The sequence below is a fragment of the Pinus tabuliformis genome, chromosome X (assembly GCF_031772625.1).
Source record: "Pinus tabuliformis cultivar Carrire ecotype Pingquan chromosome X, CPIR1, whole genome shotgun sequence".
Lineage (NCBI taxonomy): Eukaryota > Viridiplantae > Streptophyta > Pinopsida > Pinales > Pinaceae > Pinus > Pinus tabuliformis.
Window position 1 is genome coordinate 521,066,098 of NC_142308.1, and position 24,993 is coordinate 521,091,090.

General features: G+C 35.4%; 1 pseudogene; it reads left to right on the forward strand.

The window, feature by feature from the left end:
• The first annotated feature begins 1,012 nt into the window (after positions 1-1,012).
• LOC149140977 (ubiquitin carboxyl-terminal hydrolase 4 pseudogene) lies at positions 1,013-2,098 on the forward strand (annotated as a pseudogene).
• The last annotated feature ends 22,895 nt before the right edge of the window (positions 2,099-24,993 follow it).

The window sequence follows — 24,993 nt, forward strand, 5'->3', positions numbered from 1 at the left end:
CTTTGACTCTCACAATATAGCACATACTTGTCCTACTTTATTCATATCTCTCCTAAAAATCGTTGCATCCATAACATGTCTTTACAATCCTCTGTTGTAGCTATGTACTCTGCCTGTTGTAGAGAGAGATATTATCCTTTGTAGCCTTCACATTTAATCGATTTAAAAATAAATAAATAAAAGTCAACAAAACTTCAATCACTCAAAGTCAAAATTTAGTCAACCAAGCTTCATCAACCTAGAGTGGAAATATAAATGTAGACTATCAATATTTGTAAAGCTATGGCTCCATTAATACAATAAGGCAATATGTGTCACTCATTAGATTTAACCAAATACAAAATCTAATGATTGACATATCTATCAGATTATGTTAATATAACTATGGCTCCAAAAATATTAATTGCTATAAACACAACAAATTATTATAAAAAACTTTAATTTACTATTTTAGTTTTCAAATCTTTAAAAAGTCACCAATGTTATTCAAAATTATTTTCGGCTTTTGGAATTTATAGAGACTTCTAGGGACATAAACTTCGAACTCTTAATGTTGATTAAAAGGAGTGCAGCATTTATTCGTTAAACAACCTTTGATGTCCCTTAGTCGAAAACTATAAAATCTTATTTTACCGACAAAAACGTTGAAGACTAAACCTTTCGGATCTGATTTATGTATTTGTTATATATATTTATGAAACTATACGCTGAATTGAAGGACGATCATTATGAAATATCGAACAATGAAGTGGCGTGATTTGACTTTGAATAAAAAATATAAAATTAATCCGTCCACTAGAAAGTGCGAAGATGTCGGCCCGACGATCATTTTTTTAATTACTCTTTCCAATCCCATAAAGGGTCGATCTGATGTTACAAATGTCGGCAGCTGGACAGTATTTTTTCCAAATTAGCTTTGCCTATAATTTCTGATTTGAAAATTCACGAAGGATCACAGAGATATATAGCAGTGCTTCATCCATATTCTGCTGCTCATTAACCAGAAAGAGTTATGATGCTTTTGGTAAATTTTTTGATGAATGTATTGAATTTGGGATTGAAAGCTTTGAAGTACGCCCATTATATGATTTCAGGGTTTTTTCCCACAAACGATGAAAATGGGTACGTTGGTCTCCAGAACTTGGGGAATACCTGTTACTGTAACAGCATTGTTCAGGTTCTGTATTTCTGTGCTCCTTTCAGAAATAAGTTACTCCAATATTACTGTGAATATGGAGGGAGTTATGATGAGAAAAATAAACTACTGACGTGCTTGGCAGATTTATTCCATCAAATGAACTCCAGAAAAAAGCCCCACGTTTCTCCTCGACGGCTTGTAGAGTTGGTGATGGAAGAAAACGAGATTTTCAGTTGCAGTGAAGCCCAGCAAGATGCACATGAGTTTTTGATATTTCTTTTGAATAATGTCGACCAAGATATCACGATATGGAATAACACGCAGAGCATTCGTGAGATATTCGGAGGTACTTTCACAAACGAGACTCGCTGCCTGTGCTGCGAGTGTGTAACATGCAGAGAAGAGCCATTCATGGATGTGAGCGTGGAGATACAACAAAATTCTTCTCTGTCAAGCTGTCTGAATGCATTCAGCGCTGCGGAGAAACTGGTTGGGAAAAACAAGTACTGGTGTGACATGTGCTGTCATTTTCAAGAAGCCGAGAAAAGGCTGAGGATCAATTCTGCACCTCAAATTCTGGTTTGTCAGCTGAAACGTTTCAAATACACACAACATGGTGAAGTTGTGGGATTCAAGAAGTTGTGTTATCGTGTGGCTTTCCCAGTGGAGTTGAGATTGCCTGTTAACAGTCGTGCAGATGAAGATGCAGAGGATCCTCTGTACTCTTTATTTGGTGTTGTGGTGCATGTGGGGCGCAGGGTGAATTGTGGGCATTACATTGCTCTAGTTTTCAGCTGCGGCCAGTGGGTCAAGTTTGATGATGAGAAGGTGGAAATAATGGAGGAGAGTGAGCTGCAGGATTTCTTTGGGTCTTCTGAAACAGCAGCATCCCATGCGAGCAAGGATTGCAATGCCTATATCTTGTTCTATCAAGCTGTAAATGGCTTTGAAACAACCTAGTCTTGGAGAGACAATGGGTTTATATTTTACAACATATTCTCTATGCAATAATTATATATATAATTTTAAATCAATATAAAAAATGTTTTAAAATAAAATATTTCTCATTTTGAAAAAAATTATAGTTTGTGAGCATCTTGTATTGATAAAAGTTATTTTATTTTGACCAATTTGCATTTTTTAATGTAACTTTTTAAAAGTTACCTTACAATTTTTTCTCAACTTAATCATATATATATATTATTTTAAATCAATATAAAAAAATGTTTTAAAATAAAATATTTATAAAATATTTTTGATTTTGAAAAGAATTATAGTTTTTGGACATGTGGTATTGGTAAATTATGTATTAACCCATGGTATTATAATAAATATTAAAAATCTTAAATTATTTTAATGTTTGGAGAATAAAACTAGCATTTGCACCAAAAGTTGCAAAGGAAACGCTCTAAGGCAAAATTTTTCTAAACAAAGTGTAAGACTCTAAATTTTAGAACCTTGATTTTGGCCTATGAAATAGACACCCTCCATCCTAAAAACTCACAAATCTAAGTTTCTGCATTTCTAAATTGTTGAAGTGAATGGGAGCAAAACATATTTAAAGATAATTTTATATGTTTGTAGTTCATGGGGATTTTCAATTGTCATATTTTTTATATATCATTTCACTGTAATCAGATCTTGACTATTAAAACAATTCAATATCTGCTTCCATACAACTTAGATATAGATAGGCTTATTTATGTTGACATGGGTGCTTATTTATGTTTGGGTCAGTTCTTCTCAGTTCAGGATTTTCAATAGCTAAATTTATGGTTAGGTAGAGTTCCGGATTTTCAATAGCTAAATTTATGGTTAGGTAGCACTCCATCGCAATATGCATAGGTCAAGGAAGATGATTGCACCTCAAATTCTTAGTGTTCATCATAAATTGTGAAACAAACCTTTGTACAATTCGTTGCATTGATCTGGGAAAATCCTATGCCCACTGAAATGTTTCGTTAAGGCTTTCTTTCCTTATATTGCAATTTTGCGCATGACTTCTGCTTGCAAGATACACTTCATAATAAAGCAAGATATACTTCATAATAAAATAATAATAGCGAGCCTTTGAATTCTAGGAAATCAAATTGTGGGATTCTTCTCTTACTCAATAAAAAGAGGGTGCCTCCCTTGGGCCCAAAAACTTCTATGTATGAATCTTCATAGCAAGGGTTTTGGCTCCATCTTAGCCTTGTGGAAGCCTCATGTTGTAGACATTGGAAGTTCCATATTTTTTTATTTTTTGTGAGCAACAAATTTTTACCTACAAGCATAACATTGTACATTCCTCATCATTGTTGAGCCAATTGTTCCTTCTCATGACTTGGAATACATTTTCTTTCTTTTTTGGCATTTAGATTGTGCTATTTATGGTGAATCATGCTATTTATGGTGAATCGTGTTTTTCTGTCATTAATTTGTTTTATTAGTTCCAAACAATGTATTCTATTTGTTTGGGTATTAATTCGCAGTTTTGTATCATCTGTGGTTAATTGTTTTTCTTTTAAGGGCGGTGGGACTGCCCAGGGTTACTGTATATTCCGGCCTCACCATGGGCTAACCCCAGTCTCTCTGGGGTACATGACAAGTAGTCTAAGCTGAGTTAAACATTCTTCCTTTAAGGAAAAAATGTTGAGTTCCCAGGTTAGGAAAAAAGTTTGAGTTCCTAGGTTCAAAATTTTGGTTAGCTTATTATCATTTACCATCTAAAATCTACTATTGAAATAAAATCTACCATCTACTTATCTCATTCAGAAATATAGCAAAAGAAAATATATCACTTGAATTCAATATATAGATTAAATAAAGACTTTTCACTATTGGACCACATGTTTTGCCTTTACCTCAAATGAAATGACTACAGGTATATTATGCTCTGTCAATAACTAAATGAAAATATTTTAAGAAGTAGAGACATTTGATTGTCCAGAATGTTAATGGGAACCTTATTATATCTTAGCAAGCTACTTGAGATTGATGGGGTAGGGGTCAGAAAGACGGCTGGAGTAAGCTCATGTGGCTAGAATAATGTTCACAGCTTTAGTGGGATGGAATGCATCCAAAAATACATGTTTGTCCCTATTGGTACACAATTCCTGTCCCAAAAGGAACGTTATCTATCCATTATACATGTAAAACCTGTATATAGCAGTAAACACATCAACAAAAAATTACAGTAACAACTTATTCATGTTGGTCTACCCTAGCTTATCCAAGATTTTAAGGTTCTATGAGCACAAGTTTAGAATTAAGTTATTAATATACCATAAGAACTGGGATCGTCGATCATGTCTTTAACTGCACTGTAGGGATCTCCATAGATGCAATGTGCACTAGGCATATTGAGTGACAGAGTGCCCAAAAGATATTTGAGCTTGGAATTGAAGAGTAGGGCATGTTGGTTTACACTGTCAATGCAGCTGCCATTGCTATTTGACTTGGAATGCATCCCAGAGGACCCATTGCATCATGTCTTTAACTGCACTATAGGCATCTCCATATATGCAATGTGCACCAGGCATATTGAGTGATAGAGTGCCCAAAAGATATTTGAGCTTGGAATTGAAGAGTATGGCATGTTGGTTTACACTGTCAATGCAGCTGCCATTGCTATTGGACATTGCTATTTGACTTGGAATGCATCCCAAGAGGACCCATTGTTGCCACTGTGCACTTGCGAGCTCCCAAGTAATGCAGCTACCATTGCTATTGGACATTGCTATATGACTTGGAATGCATCCCAAGAGGACCCATTGTTTCCACTGTGCACTTGCGAGCTCCCCAAGAGGACCCATTATTGCCACTGTGCACTTGCGAGCTCCCAAGTTGCATAGAGCCTGCATATATATTCCACATAAAACCAACTTATATAAGTTCCATAGAGCCTGCATATATATTCCACATAAAACCAACTTATATAAATACTGTGTAAATTTACAGTGAACACTCTAGGAAGCATTATTTTTATATAAGTTTAGATAAAGTACTATATTTCCTGGTACAAATTTCACAAGAGTTTTGACAAAAATGCTAGGTTCCCCCATTTTTCATCATAATTCAAGTTTTTATTATATAATGAAATAATATTTACTAGAGATTTTGTTCAAACTGAATGGCCTCAAATAATCTAAATGAAAAGCAAAGAGAAGTTTGATGCAAGATGAGATGGTTCCTTTTCATGAAACTATTTTAAGATGGCTACCATATGTTAGATTCCCACACTGATCACTTGACTAATGAAAACAAAGTGCTTTAAGATGGCTACCATATGTTAGATTCCCACACTGATCACTTGACTAATGAAAACATCTAAATGAAAAGCAAAGAGAAGTTTGATGCAAGATGAGATGGTTCCTTTTCTTGAAACTATTTTAAGATGGCTACCATATGTTAGATTCCCACACTGATCACTTGACTAATGAAAACAAAGTGCTTTAAGATGGCTACCATATGTTAGATTCCCACACTGATCACTTGACTAATGAAAACAAAGTGTGCACTGGTCACTTTTTAGAAAGTGAATGTTGAGTACCAAAAAAACCAAAATTTTAAGCTAAGGAAAGAAATAGCCAAAATTTTAACCATTGATATAGTTTTTCTGGCATATTTTTTGGTCAAATTTGCTAGAATTTGATAAGGAACTATTGGAATGAGTTGTGAACCCTGCACCATCAGAATTCACCGAAGGCTGGCTTTTAGGACACTGAATTCACCGAAGGCTGCCTTTTAGGACACTGAATCCATTTAGTTTGAGTTGTGATTGCATCATCCAAATCCACAGAAGTTTTAAGACACTAAATCCATTTATAGATTAAAAAGACATTTTAACCCACAAAAATTAAAAATCTTACCAAAAAAAACTTCAAAACAAAAAAAACTTCAAAACCTGGAGAGTTAGACAATGCCAATAAAATTCAATAACCACTTTAAAGTTTCAATTAAATTCTCAGTTTTACAAGAAACCACTTTAAAGTTTCAATTAAATTCTCAGTTTTACAAGAACCACTTTAAAGTGAACCACTTTAAAGTTTCAATTGACTTTGGTTGTATTTCTCAGGAAAATTATATTAATTTTCTTTATTAAACATACAAATCTTAAAATATGAAGTGAGTCTTAAAATTAAAAATGGTTATGCAACAATATAAAACAAATTAACTTTTGAAATATTACATTAATTTTCTTTATTAAACATACAAATTTTAAAATATGAAGTGTGTCTTAAAATTAAAAATGGATATGCAACAAATGTTAAATTGGATTCAATTCAATGGCCCAAGTTATTTCAATCGTGTAACACTTTCAATTGTCTAACACTTAAATCAATCGCATACACACTTGAATCAATGGTCTAAGACTTAAACCAATGGCATATGAAGGTACACGTGGCATGGGAGGGGAGTTCTTGAATCATTGGTCTAACACTTAAATCAATGGCATGCACACTTGAATCAATGGTCTAAGACTTAAACCAATGGCATATGAAGGTACATGTGGCATGGGAAGGGAGTTCTTGAATCAATGGTCTAACACTTAAATCAATGGCATACATACTTGAATCAATGGTCTAACACTTAAATCAATGGCATACATACTTGAATCAATGGTCTAACACTTAAATCAATGGCATATGAAGGTACACGTGGCATGGGAGGGAGTGCATGGGAGGGGACTTCTTGCAGCATGATAAATTAAATGTGATTTTCCTTATGGAATATTTATCCAATAGTTATATATTTCATATGGTTTATTATTACAACTATATCTATTTCTATATTAAATGTGGTTTTCCTTATGGAATATTTAACTATATCTATTTCTATAGGACATTTTTCTTTTCTCATAAAATATTTATCCAATAATTATATGTTTCATGTGGTTTATTATTACAACTATATCTATTTCTATACTTTTTCCTCTCATTAATAGTTTTTATATTTTGTTAAATAGTAAATATTGAAATGTAACTCTAAAATTCATTTTTATTAAATTTAAAATTATTCAAAAGTAAAATGAGAAATAAAATTAATTAAGAAAATTAATTGTAAATGCTTATATTTTTTTAATAGTAATTTGCAAATATAATTGTGAAATATATCTTTATTAAACAAAAAATATTGAAAATGTGAAATAGAATATAAAATTAAAATTTACACTAAACATAAATTTGAGAATGTAAAGTGAGAAAGAACAACACAACATAATAATATAAAAGTATAAATTCTAAATTCTAAATTATACATGTAAACCATTATTTATTTCATGTTGTTTATTCTTACAACTATATCTATTTCTATACTACGTTTTTCTTTTCTCATAAAATATTTATCCAATAATTATATGTTTCATGTGATTTATTATTACAACTATATCTATTTCTATACTTCTTCCTCTCATTAGTTATTATAAAATTTATAATGAACATTTATTTCTCTGGAATTAAAAGTACTAGAGACAAGATTATTTCTTTTTATGTATATCAGGGTCTATACTAAATTTAACATTACTTTAGTAATGAGTACAATTCAATACTAACTATAAACATGAGCATTGAACTTTAATGAAAAAATGATAGAATTTAAATGTATTATTAGTCTTTTAAAAAATTCAATACTAATAGTCTTTTATCTTGCTAAGAACCCAACTTGTCATGTCTTTTATCGTGCTAAAAACCCAACTTGTCATGTGAAAAAAAAACATATAATTATGTCCTAGTATTTTGTTAGAATGTGATAGGAGATAGAAAAGTAATACTAAAATATATTAACATGTTACAAAATATTGCAAATGCATGCATTGAGAAAATTGGTGGGCACATATAAATTCAAGTGGTATGGGTGGTATTGTAAATCTATAGACTTCATCACCGCTAAAAATTCGATATTTTTTTTATATCCTTGCAAGCTATATAATAAGTGAAAAATTAAGTTTATCACCACTAAAAATTTGATACATTTTCTTTTATATCCTTGCAGTTACATAATAAGTGAAAAATTAAGTACAAGTTTCTCATACATGTTGCAATCCTATAAAGGAATGGGAATAAATAAATGTAAAGATAGAATAACAAATAAATGCAACATAATTATAATAAACTATTAGTTTAAATTATTATAATAACATAAAAATATTTAAAATTTAAGAGTAAATGCGCAATGTAATAGAGGATTTCCAAATTTTGAAGTCGCACGTTCCAATCAAACAGCGTTTCCCAAGGGTTTTTTAATAGCTGTTCACAAATTTATCTGTTTTGTAACCATGGTCTATAATTACCAAATTCAGCTGAACTGGTAACAAAAATTTGAATAACCCTTAATTCGATCGAGCACAAAAAAACCAGCCATGTCCGCCAAGGGATGTCTCATTGTGGCAATGGCCACACAGTGCTAATTTGGGGTTTTTCCGGATGTTTCATTGCGGCAGTGGCCACACAGTGCTAATTTGGGGTTTTTCCGGATGTTTCATTGCGGCAGTGGCCACACAGTGCTAATTTGGGGGCTTTTACGGTGATTTGTTGTCAGAATTTTGCATCGGTCGCCAAGCAAAAAATGTCCAGCCACCTCTGCCAAGGGATGTCTCATTCTAGCGGTGGCCACACAGTGCTAATTTGCGGCTTTTCCGGTGATTTGTTGTCAGAATTTTGCATCGGTGACCGAGCAGAAAAAAACCAACCATCTCCGCCAAGGGATGTTTCATTGCGGCAGCCATAGCCACTGGTGGGAAGATTTTCCCTTCAGGAGATTTCTGTAGGTTCTGTTGGCGTTGCTCTTCATCGTGTTGTTCATGTCAGCACAAGCCATGGTTCTACGTGCAGAACGCTATGGTCAGCGAGCTAAATGTGAGCGACGGATTACTCACTTCCACTCTGCAATTCACCTTCCTGTCGCACAACCCCAATGACAGGATCGGTGTATAGCCAGATACTCGAACGCGGCCTCTTAAAGAACGGATTGAACACAACGTACAATGAAAAGCTTCAGTGGGCTTACAAAGAAAATTCGAGTGGGTCGTTACGGTAACGAAATACCCTAACTTCTGCCATAGCATCGACAGCCAGAGCACAATCCTCGAACACAGCCTCTTAAAAAATGGATTGAACACAGTGTACTACGTCCGAGTGGGTTGTTACGGTAACGAACTACCTAACTTCTACCTTCTACCGCAGCATAACTGTTTAAATTAGCTATTTACAAAATAAGACAGAAGAGAGAACTAATTAATAACTTTTACATGCAAAAAAAAATAACAACCTGTGCATGAAGTAATATGAATTTATGGGGTGAGAATAACCTTATCATCTCTCAAAAAAAATAACGACTTGTGCATGAAGTAATATGAATTTATGGGGTGAGAATAACTTTATCATCTTCCAACTAGTGTTTAGTCAAAGCCATATGTTATCCTAGGTGGAAAGCTTATTACAAATAGGCCTTTTAAAAATAGAAAAGTTGCTAAATGATAGGTAATGTTTAGTAATGAATGAAAAGTGGACATATGTTCAACTAATAATGTATGGAAGAAGGTATAACAATTGCAATATTGTATGTCCCATTGAGGTTGTCATGAAGTACTAAGTGTAATGTACCCCAATAAATTTGTTTCATCAATTTCAACCCAATGAAAGAAGTACCAAGTTCAATACCATCACTACCTCATGCTGTTATAAATCTAGTTCTATTGACTTAAGATGATAAGCTTGCCCCACTTATCCAATTCTACAAATATGTAATTAGATTAGAACTGGAGATAGTTGACTAAGTGAAGGAATCACTTGTAGTGAGCATGGGAGTAAAGGCATCAAATGAGTGGGCATATAAAGGTGGTGAATAAATCATTAGTTAGGCAAAGTAAGATGTAGTTCTAGTTATGTTCAAATCCATTTGATTTCAAACTCAATATTTAATTTCTTCATCGAAGAGGAAAGAATCCACTACATTATGATACATCACTCAGTGTTGTAGACTTCTTAGACTTCTTATTACCTAAAGGTAGGTGGTTTCCCCTATTTCTACTAGTTAAGGTGTTGCTTCCATCCTTTTTTTGCTCAGATGTTGTAAATCCATAACGCCAGTTCTCTAATTAGCTACGTCTAGGTCAATCGATACATTCATTGGTTTAAGATCAATAGAATAATGAATAACTATCATCTTTTCCACTACCATTGATGAATAAACTATTACCTTTTCTTAGGAAAAAATAATTCCTTCCCACTCAAAAATATCATAAGGATTTTGTTAGCATTCCATATTACTTGTTCTTATAGGTGTTGCTTATACTACTTAAGTATAAGCATGATATTTGGATATATATGAACTAATATGTTCCTTAGAAATTGTTAAAATCATTTCAACATTTCCACAAATAAATGAAACAAAACGGTTGAAAATTTGCAAATCTATGTGAAAATTAGATTGTAATAATTGAAGACATAGAGCACAATAGATCTTTTAAATTTTAATTTCTCCCACAAATGGAGTTGGAGGTATTAGGATAAATTCCATGGTACATATGTCTTAGCATTACTACTACAAAGGTGGATTGAAAAAAGTATGTTATATACAAATTATTCCAATTGGTGATAGGTACATATTGATTGATCAATTTCTCCATGACCTCCCATGCCACATATTTTGGCAGCCTAAGGAAGTACCTTCCCTACTTCTATGATTGGGGAACTTCATGGAAGGTTTTAGTGGATGAAACTAAGAGAAATGTATTATGCCAACCTACCTACTATCCTCCCATGACCTATAATTCCAATATGTATTGCATTGTCAAAGAAATGTACCTAGTTTTGTGAGCAATGGACATTGAGATGTAAATTGATGATCCGTGTAGCACTCTATCTTTCCCAACATAAGATGGGTAAAGTTGAGTAGTAAGCATCCTAGGTTCTCTTAGGCCTAGTGGCTTCCCTATTATAATATGACCCCAAACGGTGTACACCTTGTCAATTGTTATTTCTCCACTTATGATCCTACCGAAACTTCAAGAACCAAATTGATCCATGCTATAGGTGTAATTATGTTCACATATCTTGTTACAATTGGCTAATGGTGAGTAGTTATATTTATTAGGTGAAGTCGAGGGACTAGTGAGACTAATTTGCATAAATGAAACTTACCAACTTGCCTACTTCTTTAGGTTTTCCTAGTTAATAGTATGTAATTTCCATGGCCCAACCAACTTGCATTACTCATTCTCAATCTAAGTTTCCTAATAATGGAGTTACATTCTAGTATAGTGATCAATCCCAATATGAATGAAATATTAAGTATTGTACCAAGAGGGAATTTAAAATCTCCATCATGAAAGTGTTAGTGTGAAATGCATTGGTCATCCAAGATATGGGTGCAAGATGCTTGACCTCACCCATCAAATGAAACAATATTGGAAGGAAAATGGTGACATAATTTAGAAGTAAAGAAATGTGTTCCATCAAATGAAACAATATTGGAAGGAAAATGGTGTCATCATTTAGAAGTAAAGAAATGTGTTTTTTTTTTTTGTTTTTCTTATTTTTTTATGTGGTTCACGGAGTCCGAGTATGGTTGACTGCTACGTCCACGAAATATTTGTATTGTACCAAGGAGATCCATGGAATAGACAAAAGTGATTTAATGGCAAAGACTCCATCAATTAAGATAACCCTCAATGATAAAAATAAAGAAACAAATTACTATAAAAAAACATTTAAAATATATTACTTAGCGTCATTACTATGAACATATCAACTATGAATAAGAATGAGAAAAAAATACAACATAACCAATAAAAAATTTCAGATTAAAAAACCTATCATTTACAAGTTTTTTAATAAACAAAATAAAAGAAATAAATATATTTGTTAACGATGGGGAAGTAAGTAATATTAATAACCTTAGTTTTCAAAATTACTTCCAACAATGCAATGGTTCTTATATGTTAATTCTCTTGCTACATCATAAAATCACACCTTTTATTTTGCTCCATGCACAATATATCAACAAATTGATTTTCAAATCAATAGTATTCATATACTTATAACATTACAACATTATTTCACCCTCCCATGTAAATGGGAATGGCACTTACATTTAATAGTATTTTTTCAACACATATCATAATTTTAAACTAATTTTATATTTCAACATCCACCATATGGAAACACGCAAAGGAACATGCATTGAGGCTGTCTCACATAACCATCCACTTGCAGTTATGTAGGGTTTTCCGCACATTATTCATTATTTAAAATTTTTATTTTTCCATCCACCACATGGAACACATGTAAAGAGACATGTACCGAGGCTCTTTGGCATAATTATCAAATACAAATTATTTTTAAAGCAACCCTTCTACCTACACCTCATTTTAGCATCCACCACATGGAAACATGCAAAGAGACATGCACTGAGACTGTCTGGAATAATTATGAAATACCTACACCTTATTTTAGCACAAAGAGACATGCACTGAGACTATCTCGAATAATTATGAAATACTAATTATTGTTAAATCAACCCTGCTTCCTGCACCGAGACTATCTGGAATAATTATCAAATACCAATTATTGTTAAATCTACTGTACTGTTTATTTGCTGTTGTGGTGCATGTGGGGCGCAGGGTGAATTGTGGGTATTATGTTGCTCTAATTAAGAGCGGCAGCCAGTGGGTCAACTTTGATAATGAGAAGATGGAAATAATGGATTCTAATGCCTATATCAAGTTGTGCACGGCAGCAGGCATTTCTAGCCAGGATTCCAATGCCTATATCAAGTTGTGCACGGAAGCAGGATGGCTGCAGGATTCCAATGCCTATATATTCTTGGAGAGACAATGGAGGATTTCGTTCAATGCATGCATGATGATCTTCAAGAATATGAGACCCTATCCTAATTTATTATTGACACTGTCTACTTTTTCTATGTTTAAGATATTAACGCTATTTTTGGGTCATCCTTAATTAAAAAAAGGCTACGTAGGGGTTCTGAAAAGGGAATAAATCGAATTTTTTGCATAGAGGAGCACATCATGGTATCTATTAATGTTCCAAAAGAAAACATGATCAGACTTTATTTGATTGAAATCAAACTCTACTTTGAAACCTGAAACGATTAAGACAAAAAATTGTTTTTGACAAAATAATCATATATCTTATTATGGAATTTATATATTAAGAATTAATATTAAAGTAAACTTTAGTTGGGAATATTTTTTATGTTTTATTTGTCTTACATGTACTTTGAAGATATTTAAGATTTTTATGTTAATTTTTTTTAATTTTATTTTGAATTATAAATTTATGATTAATAAGTGGGGTGGTTCAGTAATATGTTTATAAAAGATTTTTTTTTTTAACTAGGAGAGTATATGATTTATAAAAGTATATTAACGTTTTTATTATAACTTTTAATTGTTGAAATGATTTTTATTTTAATTACAACATTTTGCCAAGCACTAATAACTAAATGTAGTTTCCATTTAGCATTAATAACTAAATGTAGCTCTAGTTAGTCCATCTACATCTAAAACGGGTTATATATCACAAGATAATTTTGTAGAATTTTGATCATAGGTACAAAATCTTGATTTGAGAAAATATTGAACTAACTCTTTGCAAAACAAGAGAGGATAGAGAAAAATATACTAAACTAGCTCCTTGCAAAATAAGAGAGGATAGAGATTAATGATTAGAAAATTGGCTAAGTAACCAAAGAGAAAATTTGAATTCTTCAAAGCACACTAGTTGAATAATTGATAACGATGATATCTTGAACATGAATACAATATATAGACTCTTCAAGAGGCAAAGATTAGAGTGACTGGCCTAAAATTAGCAAAATATCCTAAAATGGAGTGAACTAGAAGTAAGTGGAGTTAGAAATTAGTTAGAACTAATTAATAACTCTCATATACAATATCTCCAGAAAAAAACTCTCATATACAAAAAGTAACCTATTAAACTCAATTAAACTCCAAAATTAAGATTAAAAGTCAACTTAACAAGAAGAGGAAAGAGAAAAGTGGTGGTTAATTGCTATAAAATAAGGAGAAAATGTGTACTCACTCTAAAAATCCCTATGCACGAGGTAGTACAAATTTATGGAGCAAAAATAATTGTGTATTCCTACATGTCATCCTAGGTGGAAACACCTACTAAAAATAGAAAACCCTAACAATAGAAAAATTCCAAATGATAGGGAATGTATAGTAATGAATCTAAAGTGCTCATATGTTCCCCTAATAATGTGTGGAAGAGGGTCTAGTGATGGCCAGAGTGTAGGTCCTGATGAGGTCCTAATGAACTACTGAGTAAAATGTACCTCAACATCCCCCTGAAGTACAATCGATGAGTATGCTAGTGAATGAGTCCTAACAATCCTCAGCCATGTTAGGTACTCATGTACAACAAATATGCAATATGCAGTATGAGAAGATTGAGGTAAAAAGGGAAAACCTAGTGGGAAGAAAATCTCCCCTCAAAAATATAAGGCATAGAATGTCAAGTACACAATTTCTATGGAGAAGGATGGTGTTGTTGATTAACCCCATCATGAATATGTCCTATACTAGATTATGGGAATCATTTTTTTGCTAGAATTTTAGATATGTAAACCCACTTGCATCTAACACGTTTCTTATTAGGAGGAATAGGTGGAAATTTCCAAGTGTTATGATCTATCGAGGAATTTGACTCCTCAATCAAAGCTAATTTCCAAGAGGGATTCCATTTATCCTATGCATATTTATGGGGGTGTGATCCAAGATTCAACTAACATATATAGGATATGCATGCTCCATGATAGTTAGAGATTGCAGAGGCTCCACAAACTATGTCCTAGTTCTCCAAGAATCAATAGGATCACCTACTAAATCACTTGTTATTTGAAGTGTTTGTTTTACCCATCAAGAGCTCTGATACAGAGCTGGAAATTATTTCTTCTAGGATATATCAGAACCCTAAATATAGTTATTCAAGTGATCTAAAGAAGAATCACTAGGTGCTAATAAAAATATAAGTGGAGAGGATGAAGTAGGATGCTATGGAAGTTCCTATAAGGGACCTTCTTCGAATATGACACTCCTTTGGATGAATAAAATATATAATGAGGTATATAATAAAAAATATCTATTAACTCATTCTAGATATCCCATAAAGATGCACTCCCTACTCTGAGTCTCATTAGCCTTCCTCTTATTAGATGAAATCCATGTCCATGCACAGGAACCAAAATCTTTGAAATGAGTAACATTCCATTTCTCCCCTATCAATGCCTCAAAAGAAGTGATCACCTTTATTGATTTATGAGGAATCCTATTCTAAATATAAGAATCAAACTTAATGGCTTCAACGTATAGCTTGAGAGGTAATGATCTAGCATGAACTTTAAAATTCACCATCTCTTTTATTGTTTTGTTTTTCCTCTCTACAAATACATTTTGTTGTAAAGTGTATGGACCTATATTGCAACTTTATGCTTAATTCTAAACAAATATTTTTTACATCCTTGTTAAAATATTTAAACTCATTATTAGTCCTAAGGAATTTAATCCTCTTCCTTGTCTAATTTTCTACAAGTTGCTTGAATTTATTGAGATCCTCATATAATTTCAACTAAAGACTCATAAACCAATATATATCCCAACAAATCATCAACGAATGTCAACACTTAGCTTGAATTTCTTATGAATTGATGATGAAAAGGAACTATAATGTTAATGTTCACTTTCTCAAGTAGTGAGGTGTCTCTCCTATCCTTACATGTCTTAAACTCCTCTTCAAGATGTTTGCCAAGTATGTATCCCTGGAAAACTCCATCTATGTATAGGATATTTGGAACCCTTCAACCATTCTTTATTTGGATAATTGACCCAAATACTTATAATTAAGGTCATCAAATTATTGGAATGATTTTTCATTGATATCAAAGGGTAATGAGACAATATTTTTTTGACAACTAACGTGCACATTTAAGCAAAATTGGTTACATCGAACTCCTAGAGTGATATCCCTTTTCATACCATTTTGTTTGATAGGTGGAACATTTTGTGAGTTCTCCTACTTTAAGAGATATTAATTTTAGAAGTTGGTGCCTCAAAGATGGGTCTAGCACCAATAGATTTGACCCAAAGGTATTATGACCCTATTATTCATTGCTTCCCTAGAAGGAAGGATAAAATTTATAATTTAAGAGATCTAAATTCAAGTGTCTAAATTGGCCTTAAAAAGAGCTATTATAAGGGATCAAAAATGAAATTTTTATGGAGCCTAGAAACCACCTTTAATTAGTCAAATTTATCTTCTTTAGTTGGCTTCAATGTGGCCATGTATTTTCAAAAGTTGATTATTATTATGTATGTCAGTTCCAACATAAGGCCCCTTTTCAACCACTATTTATATCCTAATAGTGGAGCAGAAATGAAAATCAATTTGTGGGATCTTAGCTGGCAAGCATATCTATGGAGAATTTTGTGGCATTTATTTTTTATTTGGTGGAGTAAATTCAAGGTCAATGTTTGAATAATTTTGTGATATGAAGAATTGTGACCATGGTTAAAGGGAAAGAGATCTTACAAGTTTCTTTGTTGTTAAGTTCTACTTAATGAACCTAATTCAAAACTCATAAATTTTGGGCTAATTTAAGGTCTTTTCTGCGGCACCTTATAATCTTGTTCTTGAGACCAATTTTTTCCCTCCTGAGGCCTCCTCTATGGCTATCATTGAGCCTAATTTTCATCCTTCAAAGGCTTCCCCTGCGACTACCACAGACACCAAATATTGGCCCCATTTCTCATGCTATATCTCTGCTCAGAATTTATATTCTAAAAGCATATGTTCAGTCCCCATTTTGGTGTATCCTTATGCAAACATTTCATGGTGATTTAAGGTTATTTCAGGGTTACAACAATGTTTCACTTGTTACATCGAACAATCCCTCTTGCAGACAAGAGTGATCTCCCTAAATCCTAAATGGAAACTAGAAACAATCATGACAATTGAACTGACTCTTTCCCTAAGTTGAACTTGTTCGAATTATAAGAAATATAGCCATTGGATGAGCCTCTTACCTATTTCACAAAAAGCCTAATGAAGATCCCTTAATGTGACTTGATGCAACTCTTCAATGATTGATAAGACCTACAAACATAGATGATAAAAGGATCAAAACCACATGTGATATAATAATTCAAACGACTTAGACTAATGATCAAGGAAATTAGTGATTTAATTTGCCTTAATAAACATTATAAACAATTGTAAACCATTCATCATTCACATAAGACATAATCAATGGGAGAAAGTCTTCATTTGTATTAATCAAAAAATAAGAGGAGCCTTACAACCTTCACCTTGATGTCGTGAGGTCACTCCCAAATGCCTTCAATCTCCTCCTTAGATGACAAGATTTCCAATCTCAAACCAAGAACATAAGTTTGTTTTCTCTCAATTTTGACCTCCTCAATCCCTCTACCCTCTAGTCATTTTATAGGCCAAGAGGAGGAAGTTTCAGATCCATAAGAGTAGGATGAGACTCCTTTATTGAGGGATTGGGTTACCATGAGAAAAGGGATGGAGATGCATCTTCTGAGTGTTACAGTTTGAATAGTCATCACTTGAAAGCTTTCAGTTGGGAAATATTCGACCAACTATGTTTCTAGAATGTACTTTTTATTTTTACTTTCTAAAATTCACCTGCGAAGATTTATAGTGGTAGATAGAGTGCAACTATGCACTATTCTCAGAGTCAATTTCAGCACATGCATGAGAAACTCTAGAGAAAATGGCTTAGGTGGAACTTAACAAGGTGTGACAGCTATTTGACTCAAATTTCTCATGTACTTCAACTTATTTTGGGTTGTTTGACTTCTAAGTGAGTTGGTTCAAACATGTTCATGGATGGTAAAAATATCCATAAACTGATCAAATGTCATCGCAACAAATTGACATGTAACAGATTGCCCCGTAAAGTGAGAAGTCTTTAAAAACAAATTTAAAAGATTGAAGCTCTTTATCATTCCAAGGATTATATTAGAGGAAATGGTTGGAAACCTACAAGGAACATTCAAGGGAACACAATACAAATATATATCAAAAAATCATATTTGAGATAAAATATGATTTATTAAACAGGAATTCCAACCAAAGGAACCTAAGAAGATAGAGTTTGAGCTAAAGGAAGAAGAATCAGACTTTACAGCAGAGGAGGAATCAGAAGATGAAGAGCCACAAACTCCAGGTGTGAGAAGATCAGTTCGAGAAAGAAGGCAGCCAGAAAGGTATAGTCCATCTGCTTTCAGTTCAAATTTTTCTTTATCTATTACTGATGATGATCCCAAAACTGTGAAGGAAGCAGTAGATTCAGAGGATGGAAAACTCTGGAAAGAGGCCATGGTTGATGAAATGGAATCTTTGCACAAAATTGAGGCTTGGGATTTGGTGGAGTTGATGGCTGGAAGGAAACCCATTGGCAGCAAATGGGTGTTCAAGAAGAAGACAAATGTAGAAGGAAAGGTGGAGAAATACAAAGCTCAGTTGGTAGCAAAAGGTTATTCCCAGGTGCCGGGAATTGATTTTGGTGATATTTTTCTCCTATTGCCAAGGTAAATTCTATTAGATTACTTTTATCTGTTGTTGCTGGTTTTGATTTTGAGGTAGAACAGATGGATGTGAAGACAACATTTATTCATGGGGATCTAGAAGAGGAGATCTACATGAAGCAACCTGAAGGCTTTGTGGTGAAGGGTAAGAAAGAATTGGTATGCAAGTTAAAGAAGTCTCTGTATGGGTTAAAACAACCACCAAGGATGTGGTATCATAAATTTGATACATTTATATGGGAACTTGGCTTCACCATAAGAAAATCAGATCACTGTGTATATTTTAAATTAATTGGTGACCGTGTTATATATCTGGTCTTATATGTGGATGATATGTTGCTGGTTGGAAATGACAAATAAATTATCCAGGATTTGAAGACCCAATTGTCCTCCAAATTCGACATGAAAGATCTTGGTGCTGCAAAATATATTTTGGGCATGGAAATTGAAAGAGAATGGGCAAAGAGGAAGCTTTGGTTAAACCATAGGAAGTATGTCGAGACAATATTGCAGAGGATTAATATGTAGGACAGTAAACCGGTGAAGGTTACTATTCCTGTAGGTGTAAAGTTATCTGTTGAACAATGTCTCAAGACAAAAGAAGAGGAATAGGATATGTCCCGTGTTCCATATGCAAGTGCAGTTGGTAGCTTGATGTATGTAATGGTTTGTACTAGACCAGACATTGCACATGTAGTGGGAGTATTGAGCAGGTTTATGTGAAAACCAGGGAAGGAGCATTGGACAACAGTGAATCAAGTTTTCAGTTATTTGTGTGGCACTAGTGATTATGGTTTGTGCTAGCAAGGAAGTCTAGGATTGGATAGAGTTTTGGATATCCGTGGCTTTGTTGATGGTGACTGGGTTGGAGATTTGGATCAGAGAAGGTCTACAAGTGGGTATGTGTTTAACCCATTTGAAAGTGCAGTTAGTTGGATGAGTAAGAAACAATCTGTAGTGGCACTATCAACTACAGAGGCAGAATACATGGCAGCCACTCATGCAAGCAAGGAAGCAGTTTGCTTGCAGAGATTGTGTTTAAGTATGGGGTTAGTACAGGGAGCTATAAGGATAGACTGTGACAGCCAAAGTGCAATTTTCTTGGCAAAGAACCCTACTTACCATTCAAAGACAAAGCACATTGATGTTCTGTATCACTTTGTGAGGGATATGATAGAAGACAAAAAGGCGTTGCTGGTAAAGATTGACACTTTGAAGAATATTGCAGATGCGTTGACAAAATCTATGAGCTCTAAGAAGTTCTCTTGGTGTAAAGAAACAATGGGCATTGCAGGGCTGGATAAATGACTAAGCTTTGTTGTTGCCCCATGTGGAAAGAAAACAACAAGTGGGAGAATGTTGGGTTGTGTTATATTATTTCCACAACTAGCCCATGTAGTCAACCAGGGGGTTAGAAGGGAGGAGGAGCCCCCCCTCGTTGCGCCGATTGTGTCGCAAGGGGAGCCATAGGGGGTTTGAGGTGTGCAGGTAACCCCACTCTATGGGGTCCAAGGTAGCGCCCCAGAAAATTTTGGTTTTGGACCCTATGTTAGGTTGGGCGGACCTACCTACGGTTTTGTGCATGATTTCCGCACATGGTTTCGGACGCGATGGTTTTCGGTCCATGGTTTTGGATGCGATGGTTTTCGTTCCATGTTATTGGATGCTTTGGCATGTATAAATATGTATTGTAACATTGAAATGAACATAATGAAAAAATCAAGCTAGTAGTCCTGGTTTTGGGATCCAGGGGAAAATCTTTGTGTATATGTGTTTTATGTGTTATGCTCTCGCATTGTTTATTTTTGTGTTTTAGAATTTGTATGCAGGTAATTTCTGTATGGGGTTAAAACCTATAGGACCAACCCTACCACCAGATCCAGCAAAAAAATGTACTCCTTCCAATAAAAACTAAAATATCTCAAAGAAGAAATCAAAAAGTGGAACAAGGAATCATTTAGAAATATCATTACGGCAAAAAAAAAACTAGAGCTCAAGTTGGAGCTTCTCCAACAAAACATCATTGAAGAGGGGTACATAGACAACAACAAGAAAGAGGAACAAAAACTACAACAAAGCTGGGAGGAAAGGGCTACCCAGGAAGAGAAGTTATGGCAACAAAAATCCAGAATCAACTGGTTGAAATGTGGGGAAAAGAACACTATGTTTTCCACAAATCTATGATATAACACAGAAGGAACAACAAAATTCTGGCTCTGAAGAATCGAGAGGGGCAAATCATTCACTCTTTAGAGGAGATGGAAGCAGAGCTCACTCATTACTTCAGCTCTCTTCTCAAGGAGCCAAGGAATGACCAGGATCAAGATATCAAAAAAATCACCAAACACATTCCCAAGATCCTTACAGAAGAGCATAATAAAATGCTCTTAAGAAAAGTCTCCCTCCAAGAAGTGGAGGATGTTGTCATGGGTATGCCCAATGGTAAAGCCCCTGGTCCGGATGACTTTACCATAGATTTCTATAAAGCATGCTGGCCTATCCTTAAAAATGAGGTCCATGCCCTTGTTGAAGAATCCTGCATTCAAAAGTCTATCCTAAAAGCTCTCAACTCCACATTCCTCACTTTGATTCCCAAGGGCAACTCAGCTGACTCCCCGGACAAGTTTCGGCCCATTTCCCTCTGCAATGTCATTTATAAAATTATCTCCAAAGTCCTAGCCAATCGTCTGAAATCTATCTTGCCTCTCCTTATCTCTCATCATCAATCAGGATATGTGGAAGGCAGGAAAATTATGGACAACATCATCCTCTCTCATGAACTTATCCACTCTCTCAACGCGCAAAAGAAACCAGGCATGATGATTCAATTAGACATGTCTAAAGCCTTCGACAAGATAAGTTGGGAGTATATGAGACAAGTTCTGGCTGCTTTTGGATTTCACAAGGAGAGTATCAAATGGATCATGGCAATGGTGTCTGGTGCGTTCTTCTCCATCCTCTTGAATGGCTCCCCCATACCACCCTTCCATCCCTCTAGAGGAATTAGGCAGGGGGACCCTATCTCTCCTTTTCTCTTTGTCATCATGGTTGAAGGGCTTAGCCGCTCTATTTCTGCTACCTTGCAAGCCAACAAGCTATCTGGTCTTTAGCCTCATGCCTCTGCTCCTCCCTCCACACACCAACAATTCGTGGATGACACCCTACTCATGGGGCTCCCGACAGTCAGAGAAGCTTCCTCTTTCAAGATCATTCTATCTGAATTTTCTGTTGCCTCTGGTACCTCCATCAATCCTAAGAAATGTAAGCTTTTCTTACACCCCTTTTCCTATCTACAGGAATGTTTCTAGACTCCTTGATTTCTCCATCAGCTCTCTCCCCTCCAATTATCTAGGCATCCCCTTGATAGACAGGCCACTAGCCCAGGCTACTTGGGAAGCTTTGATCAACAAACTAGAGAAAAGGTTAGCCAATTGGACCTTTAGATCACTCAATATAGCTGACTATTCCTTGTGAAATATGTCTTACATATGATCCCACTCTACCTTTACTCGACTCTGGTAGCCCCAAAAGTGATCTCCAACAAGATCAGAAACATGCAAAGGAACTTCTTGTGGAGAGGCACTAAGAGAAAGCAGAAATGGGCTCTTGTTGCCTCGGGAAAAATATGTAGGCCTAAAAAATACGATGGCCTTGGTCTTAGGGATACTGACCTCCTAGGGAAGGCTCTGGGAGCAAAAACTCTATGGAGATGGATTGCAAACCCCAACTCCCCTTGGGGAACCCTATGGAAGGCTAAGTACACTCCTACCCTCTCGCAGGAGAAAATCATAAGGCTTAATGGTAGCATCAAAGGTTCGGTTATCTGGAACCAAGCGTGGGAGAATAGGGCCATCATCCAAAAACATAGTTTCTGGGAGATTGGAAATGGAGACAAGGCACTCTTCTGGGAAGATGCCTGGCAACAAAGGTCTGAACTTGATCAAGATCAATATCAACAAATCAAGACCGAAATGAAAAACAGAGGCAGAACCAGAGTCTGCCATTATTGGAAACCAAGCACAGTTGGGGATAGTTGGAGAGAATGGTTGGATCAAGAGGATTGGGCTCCCCACATCAATCTCTAGGTATGGTCTGTTCTCTCAACTGAACTTCAAAAAAGACAAATTCTTCATGACACCTCAGAGGACAAAATCAGATGGGGAAAAAACATTGTTGGTCATTTCAATTTAAAAGAAGCATACAGATATATTGTAGAGCATGATCAAATTCAACCTGACCCTAAATGGAGATCTATCTGGGACAAAAAACATTGGCCAAAAATTTCTATTTTCCTATGGCTTGTCCTGCATAGGAAGATTCTAACCTGGGATAATCTAAGAAAAAAAGGATTTATGGGTCCCTCCATATGCCAACTCTGTCCGCAAGAGGAAGAAACTTAAAACCATCTCCTGAATGAATGCCTTTATGTGTCCAAACTTTGGGATTGGGTTTCCCCAGTCTTCAATAGTTTGGATCAGGATCCCTCATCCATATTGATCACCATATCAAACTGGAGAACTTCCTTCTCCTCCCATCCTTTGTTTAATCGAGCATGGAACATAATCCTAGGTTTGGTATATTGGGCTACATGGAAGGAACGCAATGCTAGAATTTTTTGAGGCATCTCAACTCATGAGGAAATCACATTATCTAAGATCAAGAGTGCCATTCAGGAGACTGTGGATTCATCCCCATTTCAAATTACCAATGGCCCTCTCAGCAACTTTGATGTGAGAATTTTGTCAATGCTGGACCTCCTCTAGATTAGCGTCCCTGTCGTCCCTTCCTCATCCAAGAATAATAAATAGGAGTACACTTGGAGGCCACTGGATTGGGCTCTACTATGCTCAACTACAATGGAGCGACAAAAGGAAACCCAACCTTGGCTGGTTTTGGAGGTGTCTTCAGGAACGCAAAAGGTGAAATTTTATGGGTTTACAAGGGTAACATTGGTTCAGCTACTAACAACGCTGCTGAACTACATGATGTAGAACATGGCATCTCCATCGCGAGGAGACTAGAGCTCAGCCCACTGATCATTGAAGGGGACTCCACTTTGGCCACTCAGATCTATAAACAACTTCAACAGGGAATTGAGGTAGCCAGAGTCTCCAATAACTAGTGCCTAAACAAAATTATGCATAGAATCAAACACAAAATCAACAACATGGAAGGTGTACACTTCCAGGCCATCAGAAGAAATGGAAGCAAGCTTGCGGATAGGTTAGCCAATGAGGGGACGGTAGGGACCCTTCGACTGAACTCCTAGTCATGGCATGACCTCGATGACAAGGATCTCCATCAGCACTGCACAACCATTAATGTCAAGGACAACTAGACTACCAAATAATAACTGTTCATGTACCCTGCGTCACAACATGGATGATTCTAAGCATTGGGAGAAGGATAGTTTTGTGGTGCACATGCCTAGACCCATCCTTAGATTGACATCTATACTAGACACTCTTGCCACCTTCATGTCCCATCAGCTCTATAAGGCTCCTTCTCCACCTCCTTACCCAGGTACTTTCCACGCTTCCCCTTCCATCCCATCCCCTTCACTCCATGCTCCCTAACGTCCTCCCACCTCTATTTATTCCCCCCTTACCCATCTCCTTCCTATAATTCCCTCTACTCTCTGGCCTCCTCGTATTTCCTCTGTTCTCTAGCTGTTATGGCATTCCAAGGCACTTGAAACCAAAATAGACAGTCTCGTAGAAAGGTTCGTGATCTATGTTGAAGCGCTCCACCACTGCCCATCCATTACGAGGGACTCTCCACAGTACACCATCATCAAGAAGAAATCTAGGATGAATGTCCACTCGACTGCTGAAGCTTCACCAAGCATTAAGAAATAAATTGTTAGAGCCTCCTCTAGCTGACTGAACGCTACTGCACCGCAGGAAGGGAGTACCTAAGAAACTCCCATTAGCATGGATGATGACCCTGTCACCACCAATCCAGAATGAATTCTACTTTTTCTCTTTTGTCTCTTCTCCCCCGCGGTTGTTTGACTACAATAGACCTCACAGTATCAGAAATAAAGAACCTCGGCTTTGTCTGTGTAGCAACAACTAAGTCTTTACTTCTTCTTTTTGAGTCTGTTGTAAAAAGGGTTCTTGAGTGGTTCCTGGATATTCACCATTGTAACTATCATAGTTTTCAGAACCCAATTTTGGCAAAGTCACATTGTAAAGGGAGAAAATCAGAAGATAGAATAGATAGTTTAGTTGGTCTTTGTGTCGGGCTCTCTCTCCCACACAACCCAACTCAT